The 13,117-nt window shown below is 54.9% G+C and overlaps 1 long non-coding RNA gene across 1 annotated transcript; it reads right to left on the reverse strand.

The window, feature by feature from the left end:
* Nucleotides 1–3,101: 3,101 nt before the first annotated feature.
* On the reverse strand, nucleotides 3,102–4,368 carry LOC144375763 (uncharacterized). Its single transcript, XR_013435651.1, has 2 exons — nucleotides 3,541–4,368; nucleotides 3,102–3,231 (listed from the first exon to the last, which is right to left on the reverse strand). It is a non-coding gene; the product is annotated as an uncharacterized LOC144375763 (long non-coding RNA).
* Nucleotides 4,369–13,117: the final 8,749 nt, after the last annotated feature.

The raw sequence follows: 13,117 nt of genomic DNA on the forward strand, positions 1-13,117 counted from the left end.
CCTGTCAATGGGCCTTGGGCCGCTCTAACCGTTTAGCTATTGTGAAAAAGCCCTGCTAAGAACGTGGGCATAGAAACATCTCTTTGAGACCCTGCTTTCACAGGTCTTTTGAGGATTTGTTTGTTCTGCTATAACAAAATGCCTGAGGCTGAGTGAATCAGAATGAACAGAAGTTTATTTCTTACAGTTCTGGAGACCAGGAAGTCCAAGACAAGTCGCTGGCACTGATGTCCGGCCAGAGCTGCTTCCTGCTTCCAGGGTGGCGCCTCCTTGCTGTGTCCTCACGTGGTGGAGTGTGGGAGGGCCACAGAACGCGACCTTCACCTGGAGCCCTTTCTTGAGGGGGCTAATCTCACTCACGAGGGCTGAAGCCTCACGGCTCTGTCACCCCCCGAAGCCCACACCTCTCAGTACTGCGGCACCGGTCTTGGAGGGGTGCACAGTGTGCGAGCGGGAGTGGGGGCCTGGGTCACACTGAGACCCCATTTGGCTCCTCTGAGCAGCAAACTCCACGGCGCCATCCCTTGGGCCGCCCTGCAGCGCAGGCCTCCGGTCTCTCGTGTCCTCACCAAGCAGCCCTGCTGTTTCCTACTGTGTTCCTTCCCCAGCCGCCCTCTTCTGGCCTCCTGCGGCCTCTCCTTGTCTTCTGATTGGGTCTCCCTGAGAGTTACAGGTGGTTTTCCACCAAGGCCCTGTGCTTTCTCTTGCCCTGGTCCCGGGCAGCCCTGTTCAGGGACGGAAGGAGGCTTCAGGCCCATGGCATCTTCTGAGTTTTGTACAAGTGAGTTGTAACTTATTGTAAAATAGAATTTAAATTAAAATGGAAGGAAGGAACCATCCTCAGAAAATTATACCGACAAGGCCAGGCCGAGGGGGGCTTCCTGCACGAGTTCCCTCTCAGGACCCTTGCTACACCTGTTCTGTTACCGGTGGTCTCTCCAGGGTGTCACTGCCCACAACCCAGTGACCAGCCTCATGAAGATCAACCTCAGCACTGGACCAACAGACCTCAGAAATGTGCCCCCCACCCCGGGTCCCCAGCAAGCACGGAGACTGATGCCCCCGAGTGTGCCGCCTCTGGGTGGGCATCGAAGGGGCTTTGGGGGGCTGGAGGAAGAGGGAGGGGACTCGGGGTTGGGTTGGGAGGGGTGGGTTTGTGTTACCAAGACCTGGGGACATGGAGTGGGAGCTACAAGCCCCGGAAAATGCTGAGTTGACAGTGGCAGGAAGACGCAGAAATGGGACGCGGTCCTACCCACAGTGATGGCGATGGGGATCGTGACCCTGACAATAATAGTGGCAGCAATGACAATGCGGAGGGAGGAGAGGGGGTTGCCAACCTCTACTGAGTGCCCACAGCCCTGCCAGCTCCACATCGAGGCTGTGCATGTCCCTATCGTCCCTCTCACCCCGTCTCCCTGCTCCACCCACAGCCCTGTGCAGCAAGATCGCCAGGTCCGCCTTGCAGAGGGTCCTCTGTCCTCTCTCACTGTCACCTCCCCTCCAGGACTAAGGGCTGGGGGGCCACACTCCCCGACTTCCGGAACCAAGCAGACGTAGGATGGGAGGAGGAGGAGGCCCTCCCGTCGGCGGGTGGCTCCCAAGGCCCCGAGGATCAGCCGCCCTGAGGTCCACAGGCTCCGCGGGGCAGCGCCGAGGGTGCACACGGGCTGCATAGGGGCAACGCCCTCCGGGGACCCGCAGGCTGGCGCGTGTGGCTTCTGCTGAGCACGAGATCTCTGCCCGTGCCTGCAGGCCTTGCTCCGCACCCACCCAGTACCCTCCTCCTTGTGCTGCTGCGGGGGACCGAGGTCGGGGGACGGCACCAGCTACATCATCACACACGCCTGGTCCCCACCTCAGCTGGCCTGGAAGGAACCCTCCAGGTGGCAGCTGCAGACACCTGCCTGCTGGGACTCCTGGGATCTTGCCTGCAGGGACAGGGTCTAAAAATAACCAGGGATGAGGGGACTATGGTACTCCCAGAAGCAGGGAGGCAGTGGCGCTAGTACTAGGAGATCTAGTGCGGGGTCAGTCCCACTGCTCAGCCCGGGTCCAAAGGCCCAGAACCAGGGAAGCCCACGGTGTAACTCCCTGTCCTGGCTGCAAGCCAGGAGCCTGGGACACGGGAGAGTCCCGGAGTCTAGAGCAGAGGAGGACCTGCAGTGCTGAGGCCCAAGGGCAGGCGGAGAGGGTGTCCCTGCTCTGGAAGAGAGTGAGAATTCACCCGCCACCACCTTTGGCTCTGTCTGGGCTCAGTGGACAGGACGGCACCCACCACGCTGAAGGCAGTTCCCGCCCTCTCAGCCCAACCCACCTGTGCCAGTCTCTCTGGAAACACTCTGCCCCAGCACCCGGAGCAAGCAGTCATGCTCCTCCAATGCCAAACCACCCCACAGCTCCTGATCAGCAGGAGGGGGACCCTGATGCCTGCGGAAGCCTGGAGGAAGCCGGGGAAGGAAGGACGCCTTACCAGCTTCCCAGGTATCCCTCGACCCAGCCCCAAATCAACCGTGCCCACCTTTCAGGGAACCTGCCTGTCAGTGCCAAGCTGGAAGAACCCAAGAACATGCTCCAGGAAGCCGGCAAAACTGCAGGAAGACTGAGAACCAAGGAGACACCAGAGCCGGTCAGCATGTCCCGCTCGGCTGCGTGTGTGCAGGGTGTTATGTTCAGCGTCCATCAGAAGGGGCCGGAACGGAACTGGATCAGTACTCAATCATCATGGCAGAAGGCCAATAATGCCTCCGTGTAGATTAAGATAAAGGCGCAAGTGGCGACTGCCCCCAGTTCAAAGCCCTGAATTGTGTCTTTATGCCATTGACCCCTAAGTGCAAGCCCCTAACCAAAACACTCTCCTGACTCCAGCTCACTGCACCCAGCTAGCAACAAAGGCAGCCCCGATTCCGCAGGGCTGGAACAGGCCCTGACCCCCCCACCACCACCACCCGCCTCCACATCCATCCATCAACGGATCCTGTTGGCTCGACCTTCAGTATTGATCCAGAATCCAGAATCCAAACATGGATTCCGCCGGTGTCACCTACTACAAAAATCAGGCAAGACATTCTAGGGAAAGAAAACTACAGACCAAATCCTCATGAACATAGGGTCTCAGTTTTAGCAAATCAAATTCAACGATATATTAAGAGGATAATTCAGCTTGACCAGATGGAGTCCATCTCAGGAACAAAGGTTGGCTTAACGTTTGGAAAGCAATCAATGCAGTTCCTAACAGAGGGGAAAAAAACAGGTGATTATCTCAAAATAGATGCAAAAAACTAAAAACAAAAGCATTTGGCAAAACCCATTCCTGGGGCTGGAGCTGTGGCTCCGTGGTAGAGTGTTTGCCTCACGCTTGTGAGGTACTGGGTTTGATCCTCAGCACCACATTAAAAAAAAATAATAAATAAAATAAATAAAGATATTGTGTCCATCTTTAAAGAAGAAAATCCATTCCCGACTTAAAAAAATAAACAAACAAAAAATTGCAAACAAAAGAAAGCCTCCAGCAAATAGGACAGGAGGGGGCCTCCTCACCTGGCGTGGGGCGTCTGTGAAAGCCCTGCAGTGAGCCGGGAAGGCGAGAGCCGTCAGGCATGAGCAGGAGCTGCTGTGTCTGCCCTGGCCAGTCCTGCCGTGTCCCATGCTGGAGGTTCTGGCCTGTGAAGCAAGGAACAGAAAGGCAGCCAGACTGGAGAGGGGACAGGGAAGCTGCCTTTAACTGTTCATGGCCCAAAACACCCAGCTGGGGCTGAGCGCAGCTCAGGAGGGCGTGCAACAGGGGCACACAGACCCCCCCTGCAGACTTCCTGGCGCTCCACCCTCAGCACCAAAAGCAAACAAAACAAAACCCAGAAACCCTTGCTCGAGCTAATAAACAAGGTTAGCAGGTTAATTGTGATTAAACTTAACAGTACAGAGGAAAAAAAAATCCCTTCGTAGATTGGAGTTACCCAAATTCAAAGCTTCATTAGTGGTTGCCCAGGGTTTTGGATGGGGTGCAAGGAAATGGGGTACCGCCGCTGGGGGGGGGCGGTTACTTTGCAGGTGATAAAGGAAGAAACATTGACTCTCACGATGTGTGCACATATCTGTGAATAGACTGAATCTTTGAGCGAGCGGCACACTTGAATGGTTGAACTGTGTGGCGTGTGAAGTATACGCTGTTCTAACCTTCCAAAGGAAAAAAGAAAACTCTTACTCCCCGAAAGAGCATTTAGAGAATGGAAAGGCACAAACTAGGAGATAATGTTTGTAAATCGCATAACCAACAAAGGCTTTGAGTGAAGAGTACGAAGAAGTCTCAAAACTCAACAAGAGGGGGCTGAGGATATAGCTCAGTGGGTAGAGTGTTTGTCTCCCATGTACAAGACCCTGGGTTCAATCTCCAGACCTACCAAAAAAAAAAAAAACTTTAATAAGAGGGCTGGGGTTGTGGTAGAGGCTCACCTAGCACGTGCACGGCCCTGGGTTTGATCCTCAGCACCACATAAAAATAAATATTAAAATAAAGGTATTAGGTACAACCAAAAAAGTAAATTAAAAAAAAAAAAACTCAACAAGAAAGCAAACAACCCCCCTATTTGCCCCCAAACAACTGGACGTAAGATTTGAACGCACTTCATCAAAGATGCCTCTGGCAAATGAGCCATGGAAAGATTATAAATATCATCGGTCATTAGGAAAATGCAAATTAAAATCATGATCAGATACCACGGCCCACAGTCAGAATGTCTGAGGTATGTCTAACGAGGTATCAAGAGCTTGATGAACGGGTGGGGGGACCTGGACTTCCACACTGCTGGTGGGAACGCACATGCTTTGGGGAAGTTGGACACTTGCTCTCTCCGTCCCATCCCTCAGTGTCTTAAGTGAAAGCTCAAGTCCCAACACGACTCCTCTAACAGCGTTCCCAGCCGCGTGGTTTGTGGTGGCCCCAAACCAAGCACAGGAGGACGGGCCCACAAACCGCAGCTTCCCACGACTGGACGCCACTCTCCTCATGTGACAGAAGGAAGCCCCCCATGGCAGCCAGCGGCAGGGATGAGTCAAGACCAGGACAGAGGACGTGGTGAGCAATTCCAACCGAAGACAGCAGTGGTCACCTGGGGACACGCCTGGGCAGGGAGGCAGGGAGGAGCTGAGGCGGGGGGCTTGACAGGTGCACGTGTGTCCAAACTCATCACATCAGGCTTTTTAACGTGATTACACAATAATGATAATATTAAGCTGGCCTTCAAAGTCAACGGCAAGAGAAACAAGTGACACGAGAAGTAAGGGAAAGTTCGTCCCCTCCCACTGGGCCTTCTCTCCGCCGAGTGAGCTCCGCAGCCAGTTTGGGACTTGGCCACACGTTTCGCACATGCATGCCGCAGAGCCTGAGGGAGGCGGTGAGATTGTTATTACTCGATCATATTTTAAAGGGGGGCTCATGCCAACCACTTCCCTCTGTTCTTTTCCCCTCTTTACCCAATATCGGATGGGCCCCCTTCCTTGTGGATCGACACAGATCTAACGCATTCTTCCTCAATGTCGCCACGCTGTGAAAATGCGATTGATCAATCATTCCTCTAAAGGTGCACATCTTGATTGCTTCCCATTTCTTTTCCTCTTGCTTTGGTTTTGCCCTCCATAAACAATGCTGACTCAACATTCTTTTGTCTCTATTTTTATGCATTTCAGTTTTTAGTTTCATAGAGGAGGTCCCTGAAAGTGGGACCACTGGGTTAGAGCTCACGGTATCATTTTCTTGGTAGAGCTCACCAGCTGTGCTTCCCAGAGAGTGGCTGCAACCTGCAGTAGCACAGGTGGGGAGGCGCCAGAGCCCACATCTGGCTTCCTTGCAGCCCAAGACCGCTGTTGATCGCCAGCAACCTAGAGGCTCAGCACAGGTCACTCCCTGGTCCTAATTTGCATTTTCCCATCAATGAGGCTAAACACTGTTTCATGTTTCACCCCTAGGACCAGTGAGCTCATTGTTTCCCCTTATACCATGTTGCTTTATTGGGGTTACATTGTACCCCTGGGGAGCTGCCAGGTTGAACCCGGAGCTTGCGCATGCTGGGCAGGCAAGCGCTCTACCACTGAGCCACATCTCCGTTCCTACATAGGTTTTAGGTACAATCGACTCTGAATCTCCTTTTCTATGAATTACTTGTTTAGACTTTTTGCTTTTTTTTTTTTTAACATTGGGTTATTTATCTGTTTCTTGTGAAGTTTATTGCGATTTTTTTCTTTTTGTAGTGGTGCTGGGTGTGGAAGCCAGGGCCTCACAGGTGCTAAGCATGTGCTCTGTTGCTGAGCTACATCCCCAGCCCACACGAGCTTCCCCATTCAGAGGGAATTAAACATGGTATCACAATGTCCACAAGGCTGCAGACACATGGGCACATGGACCATGCACACACACACACACACACACACACACACACACACCACTCAGAGGCAAGATGGGGAGAAGGGCGTATTTCAGGTCACGTTCCAGCAGGAAGACCCAAGGTGGGGGGTGAGGTGTGGAGCACAGGGTGACAGGTGGGCTGTGGGTGACCAGGCAGCCAAGACTGACCTTGGAAAGGGCTGGAGGTCCCTGCTATGACACTGTCTCCAACTCCTGAGGCCTGTCCTGTGAGACCCTGCGGCCCTGACGCCTGGCCACCACTCCCCACTTCCACCCTCCCTTCCCTGTGCAGTGGAGGCTGTTGCGCCAGGGACTGACGAGAGGGCAGGGCCAGTGCTCCTCTGGAGCCTCCACACAGGTTTCTTCCCTGCTGACGTCTCTTTGGGGCGCTTTAGATGAGCAGCTTTTGACGTGTTGAATGGGAAATTGCTTTTTCCCTCCTGCTTATGAGACTCTGCTCTGAAGACTTGAATTGCAGAAGGCTCTGGGGTTGGCGAGCCTTGCCTCAGCCGAGCAGGTGGGTGGTGCCGGCTCAAGGCTCCAGGCCAGGCTGAGCCAGGGAGAGGTCTTCCAGGGCACAGGGTGGGGACATCAGGGGTCAGGACTCACTCTGTCACTTGGCTCCCCCGTGTTCTCAGGCCTCCCTGCCCCTCCCCTCTCATTCCTCGTCAGTCTCCGCTGACAGACACTAGGAGGTCTTCTTGTCCCCTGCCCAGGCAGTACCATGCCCAGGTCCCTTCCTTCTGTCCATCACATGGAAGGAGGAGTCCCTCCCCACCAGCTCCGGGCAGGGGCCAGGCACCGCGGTGAGTACTGGTGGCAGGGCTGTGGATGACCACCAAGTCCCAGCTGGCCTCAGGGTCCCTCCCGGCGGCCTCCTCACCTGCCCTCACCGGGTCCTTCCCTCAGGTTTCTACACTTAGGCCCACCTGGCTTGCAGTCCAGGGGAGAAGCGTAGCCCCCACTCCCCTGACTTGCAGAGCCCAGCCACAAACTCCGGAAATCCTGCAAAGACCAGAGGACTCTGAGGGGCAAGGGACAGTGGGCAGTTCAGGGGGGAATGAGGGTGTGGCAGAGTGTCGCATGATCTCTGCCAAGGCCCAGAGTCTCCTGGCCCCTAACAGAGCAAAAGAAAGCAAGACAGGTAGGCTTGTCCTGCCTCGGGCTGCGTGGGAGTCCCACCCTCCACACCTGGCTAGCTGGCAGCCCCGCGAGGGGACCCAGCTCTCCCAACCCACAGACTGAGCCTCCCCTCCCCCACTGAAAGCTGCCAGAGGTCAAGGGCAGCTGGAGTCTCCTTCGTCTTTTTGTCTCTGCAGGCAGGAGACACCGTGCACCCACCCACAGGCACCATCTGGCCTCGCCGGGGACAGCTTCTGCCGACAGCACCAGATAAACCAAACACCAAACAAGCACCCAATCAGCTTGTCATGGGAAGTGCAGTGACAGTGGTGACAGGACCAACATGCAACCCTCGAAGGGCGAAGAGGGAAGGGAGCAGAGTCTCCCTGATGCAACAGATCCAGTGTCCCCATACAGTATGAAACTCGCCTGTCCACCCAGGAACCAGGAAAGCCACCCCTGAATGAGGAAGACACGCACCAGCCGCGCCCACTGGGGTGAACAGGTATGGGGATGAACTGGCCGGGGCTTTAGAGCAGCGTCAGCAGCTTCAGCAGGCAACCACGGGTTGTCTAGAAACAAATGAGAAAAAAGAACATCTCAGCCAACAAACCGGTATTTAAATTGGAGGGCATTTTTAGAACTGAAAGATCTGATAACAGAAATTAACAAACACCGTTTTAGAATGCAGATGACAGAAGCTGGAATTTGAGAACAGAGAGAGAATTTGCCCAATCTGAGCAGGGCCTTGGGGGGGGGGCGTTGAAAGGATCACAAAAGACCCAACACTCATGTGGTCGGCGTTCCGGGGTGAGAAGAGCCAGGCTGAGAGATTGAAAGAAATACAAAAGCTGGTGCTGTGTGGCCGATCGTCCCAGCTCCTCCGGAGGCTGAGGCAGGAGGGTGGCTTAGCCCAGGAGTTCAAGGCCAGCCTGGGCAATGTAATAAAACCCCATCTGTTAAAAGCAACCACAAAACCCCAACAATTACAAAACAAAAAATGAAAGTGAGAAAGGCCAAGGAACCTAAACGGCAGTGAGGCTGGCCCGGTCCACTCCGGGTGCAGTCCAGACGGTAGCTTGTTACCATGGACATCCTGATACCCAGTGCAACTGGGAAGAAAGCAATGAGAATGGACACACTCAAGATCATTATGAAGAAATAGATAGACAATAGTAAGGTAGATCCCAGAAATCTGAGCAAAGATAAACAGGGAAAACAGATAGAAAACAGATATTTAAATGGTGGACCTAAGTCCTAACATACTGACCATTTACGTTCAGTGTGGATCTTTTAAGCACACCAAATGACAAAGCAGAGATTGTCAGAGTCTAGTTTTTTTTTTTTTATGACGCAATTATATACTGTCGACAAGAAACTCACTTCAAATTCCATAGTGACATTTCAGAAAAAAAGGAACATACAGAAGGCTGGAAAGCACATGGAAAGGTACCCAACAGGAGCCCTTGGGAAATGAAATCCAGCCACACCCAGGTGCCTCCAACACCCATCAAGACGAAAAAGAGTGACGTTACTGAGTGCTGTCGAGGATGCAGAGAAACGGGGGTCCTGGTACAGGCTCGTGGGAATGTAAAATGGTTCAGCCCCTCTGGAAAACAATTCAGCAGTTTCTTATAAAACTAAATGTACCATCGCCACAGGTGTGCACTCTTGACATTTAACCCAGAGAAAAGGAAGCTGTTGTGCACACCAAAGCCTGTGTACAGTGGTGCGCAATAGTGCACACCTACAATCCCAGCAACTGAAGGGGCCAAGGAAGGAGGATTATAACTTTGAGGCCAGCCTCAAAGTTAGTGGGTTTCTGTCTCAAAATAAAAAATAAAAAGGGCTGAGGATGTAGCTCAGAGTAGCTCCAGGTCCCGACCCTGGTGCCATCAAAACAAAACAGAAAGTAAGACAAAAATAGACCTCTGCACAAATGTCCACTGCAACTTTGTTTGCAATAAGATCGACAGTCAAACAACTGCCAGGGTCAAAGGTTTAAACAAACTGTGGTCGGTCCACAACACGGAACACGACTCTGTGATAAAAAGAACCGACGATGGAGACCCACGACAACTTGCCTGAATCTCCAGGGAATTTTGAGTGTGTGTGCCGGGGGGACAAATCCCAAAGAGTTCCATGGCATATGATTCCATTTGTGTAATACTCTTGAAGTGAGAAAACTGCAGAAATGGAGAACAGATTGTGAGAGGGGGCTGGAGAGGAGGCCAGAGGGCAGGAGCCACCCTCAGGGCTGGGCCTGTTAAGGTCTTGACTGTGAGGGATCCACACGACCACCCAGGTGACAGCACCGTATAAAGGAAACACACAAGCCAGGACCAGCGGAGTGGGCAATGCTAATGAGGTCAGGGCCTGGAATCAGCATCAGCACCGGGTCGTAATGTTGGACTCGAGTTTTACAAGTCATCTTCGAGGGATGCTCTTGGAGGGTCCGCAGGCTTAGTCTTTGTTGTTTCTTGTAATCGCATGCAAGTCTACAAGTATTTCAGCAGTAAATTGATTTTTAAAATAAAAAAATGAATCAAACCAACCTCCTGAGTCCAGACCTTCAGTTCTGCCATTCATCTGTCTCTCCACCGTGTCCCCAGTCCCCATCTCCATCAGGACCAAAGGTCCCATCTAGCAGCTCAACTCCATCATCCCCCATCCACCTTAGTGACCTCTAGTGTCGATAAATTCAAGTTACGTCTTGGCTGGATTCTCCCGAAAGCAAAGCCTGCGCGATAAGCTGGCTTTATTTGCAGGTGGCTTCTCTGGAAAAATGGATTCAGGGAGCAGGAGTGGGGAGGAGGGAGGAAAGAGGCGAGGGGCTGAGCCAGCAGAGACGCTTCGGGAGTCGCCATCGCTATGGCAACTGGTGCCCAGCCCCAGGGGCCTCACTCAGCACTGAGCACATAGCAGGGGACAAGATCTGTTCATCATGTGTCCCCACCACTCTGGGTGACTCTGTGGGCACTAACTCCCCTGAGTTGCCCGCACGTGTGTGTGTGTGTGTGTGTGTGTATGTGTGTGTGTGTGCACGCCCCTTGGGAGGACGGGAGAGAAGCTAGGCTGTCGATGCCAGGAGAGCGTCTGTGTCCATCTCTGGGCTTCTGAGATCATCAGCTTTGCGGCTCTCCTGTGGTGGTGTCCAAGCTGTGGGCAGTTGTCAGAGGAGGCTTCCCCCTAGGATCAAGGTCTACGCAGATGACTCCTCTTCCAAGCCTGGCCAAGAGCCGGGGCTCCTGGGCTCCTGGAGGGGTGGGCAGACTCGGGCACACTGTGGAGTCTCCAGAATCTGCCCAGCTCAGCTGAAAGCACTGAAGGAGCACAGCTCCCGTCCAGCTGGCCCCAGGGTGTGCAGGCTCAGCATGGCCAGGCTGCCCCCGGGCGCCCCAGAGGACAAGACCCAGCAGAGGGAGGCGCCAAGTCCCTGTCTTTTGAGCTGAACTGCCAAGAAGTGTCCACTGAGGACAAGAGGGGAGCAGGCTCCACTGTGGCCCTGGGGAGGGTGCAGCCCCGAGGCTGAGGGGATCCTTGAGCCACAGGACCAGAGCCTGGTCTGCTCGGCCGGGAGGTATTCGCCGAGCAAACAGGGCCAGGTGTGTGGAGTGGACGCCGCCTCGGGGCTGCAGCTGTCCTGAGGGTCACATCTCCCCGCATGTGGCAGGGAGGAACAGGACATTGTGAAACTACGACCCGCAGAGACGGCAGGACTCATGTGGGGTGGGCGTCCGTGTGTCCTGATACAGAGGAGGGGCAGCAACTCTGAAGTCTCTCCGCTGCAGACATCCTTGGGGTTTTCCCCAAACCAAGAACGGGTGTCAGTGCCATTAGGAACCCGTGCCGACGCAGCCTCAAGGTCCCTGGGGTTGTCCAGACTGCCCTGTCCATGTCCCCTGACTCACAGCTCCACTGTCTGCACACAGGGGCAGTTTTGTTAAGAGCCCGAGATCCTGCTGTGGTGCGTCTGGCGGACCCATCTGGCCATGGCTTTTTCCTCCCTGGTGCTGGGGATCCAGCCGGGGGTCCTCACATGCTGGACAGGTGCTGTCCTATGAGCCACACCCCCAGGAAGCACAGCATCGTCTTAAGCCCCCAGTTCTGCAGAGCCCAGGTGGAGGCCCCCTTGCCAGTCTCCAGGGCCACTGCAGTGTGAAGCCGCCCAGGCGAGGCCCCCCGCCTCAGGGCCACGGTGGAGGTGGATTCTGGAACACCTTCCGTCCTGCATTCAGCGTAAGTGGGGCAGAGGGAGGCGCCAGTCTGCAAGGAGACGCCCACAGAGAGGTGTGAACCTACCATGTCCTCTGGCTGCAACCTCCGCCCTCTGTCACCGCAGACTGCATGTTCTCACCCACCTGGAGCCCACACTTGGTCCTGGTGGACTCAGCCAGCCCCAGCCTCTCCCGCTCAGTCGGCCTCCACCTCGCCCCATGTTCACCCACAAACAAAGAGCTGCCGGATGCCTCCTCAGCTCGAGGGCTGGTCCTGCCCCTGCCTCCACGCTGGCAGCGTGGCCCCGGTCTCCACCTAGCCGCCCTGTATCACCCCGGAACAGAGCGGCCAGCCCGCTCTGGCTCTGAGCACTGGACATGCTCAGCAGGGGGCAGACCTTGGTTTGGGGCCTTGGATTAAAAGCCCACAGTTCATCCAGCTCCCAGACGCAGGGCCCAAGCCCATGTGCCCTGGCTGACCTCATTAGCAGCTGGACTCTTTCTATGCCTGGCTTATTTAACTCGGCATAACGATCTCCAGTTGTTATCTCTGTTGTCACAAATGACAAAATTTCACTCCTTTTGATGGCTGAATAGTGTTCCATGGTGTATGTCTATCACATTTTCTTTACCCAGGCCATCTTGCAGATCTATCCCTGTCAGAGCTCTTGGACCGCTGGTTGAGGCCCTTCCCATGCTGTTCCTCTAAGATGGAGACTCCCAGGGGCCACAGGAGTTGCGCCTGAGGGTGGGTGTCCGGGGATGGGACACCCTCCACCTGCTGGTTATTGGAAAGGAGGAGGAGGAGGCAGGGCCCCCAGGGGGTCCTTGGAGAGTTCCCACCTGGTCAGCCATCGCCCCAAGACTTTGACCCCAGGAAGGAGGCTTAGAGGGGGCCTCTTGCCCCTTTCCACCCTCTCCCAGGGATGTCTGTGCCGTGGAGTCCTGGGCCAGCACCCTGGGCCTTCCCGGCCCTCTCTGTACTGACCTCAGCGCAGATCTGTAAGCACATCCCTGTCTGAGGTAGGGACCAGAGAGCAAGGGGCCTGCCCTGGCCTGGGGCTGCAGGAGCTGGGGAGCTGAGCAGGCGGTGCCTGAGTCCTCCACAGACCCGCCATCCCCAGCCGGCACTTAATCCTCCATCTCTGCTACTTAACCTCTCCCACCAGGGACAGGGCACTTGAACTCCTTTTAAATAAGCCCTTGAGGGCTCAGAAGGAATTGTTGCCAGCAATTCAAAACCCCAGGCCCCGGGGGCAGCCAGCCAGCTGCTGAGGGTCCCAGGCTGCCACCAGAGGCCTCCCCATGCTCAGAGGCCCAGGCCTGCCCTCCGGGGGAGACAGCCCCCTGGGAGGAAGGCATTGGCATCCCCACACCT

The sequence above is a fragment of the Ictidomys tridecemlineatus genome, chromosome 3, assembly GCF_052094955.1.
Source record: "Ictidomys tridecemlineatus isolate mIctTri1 chromosome 3, mIctTri1.hap1, whole genome shotgun sequence".
Lineage (NCBI taxonomy): Eukaryota > Metazoa > Chordata > Mammalia > Rodentia > Sciuridae > Ictidomys > Ictidomys tridecemlineatus.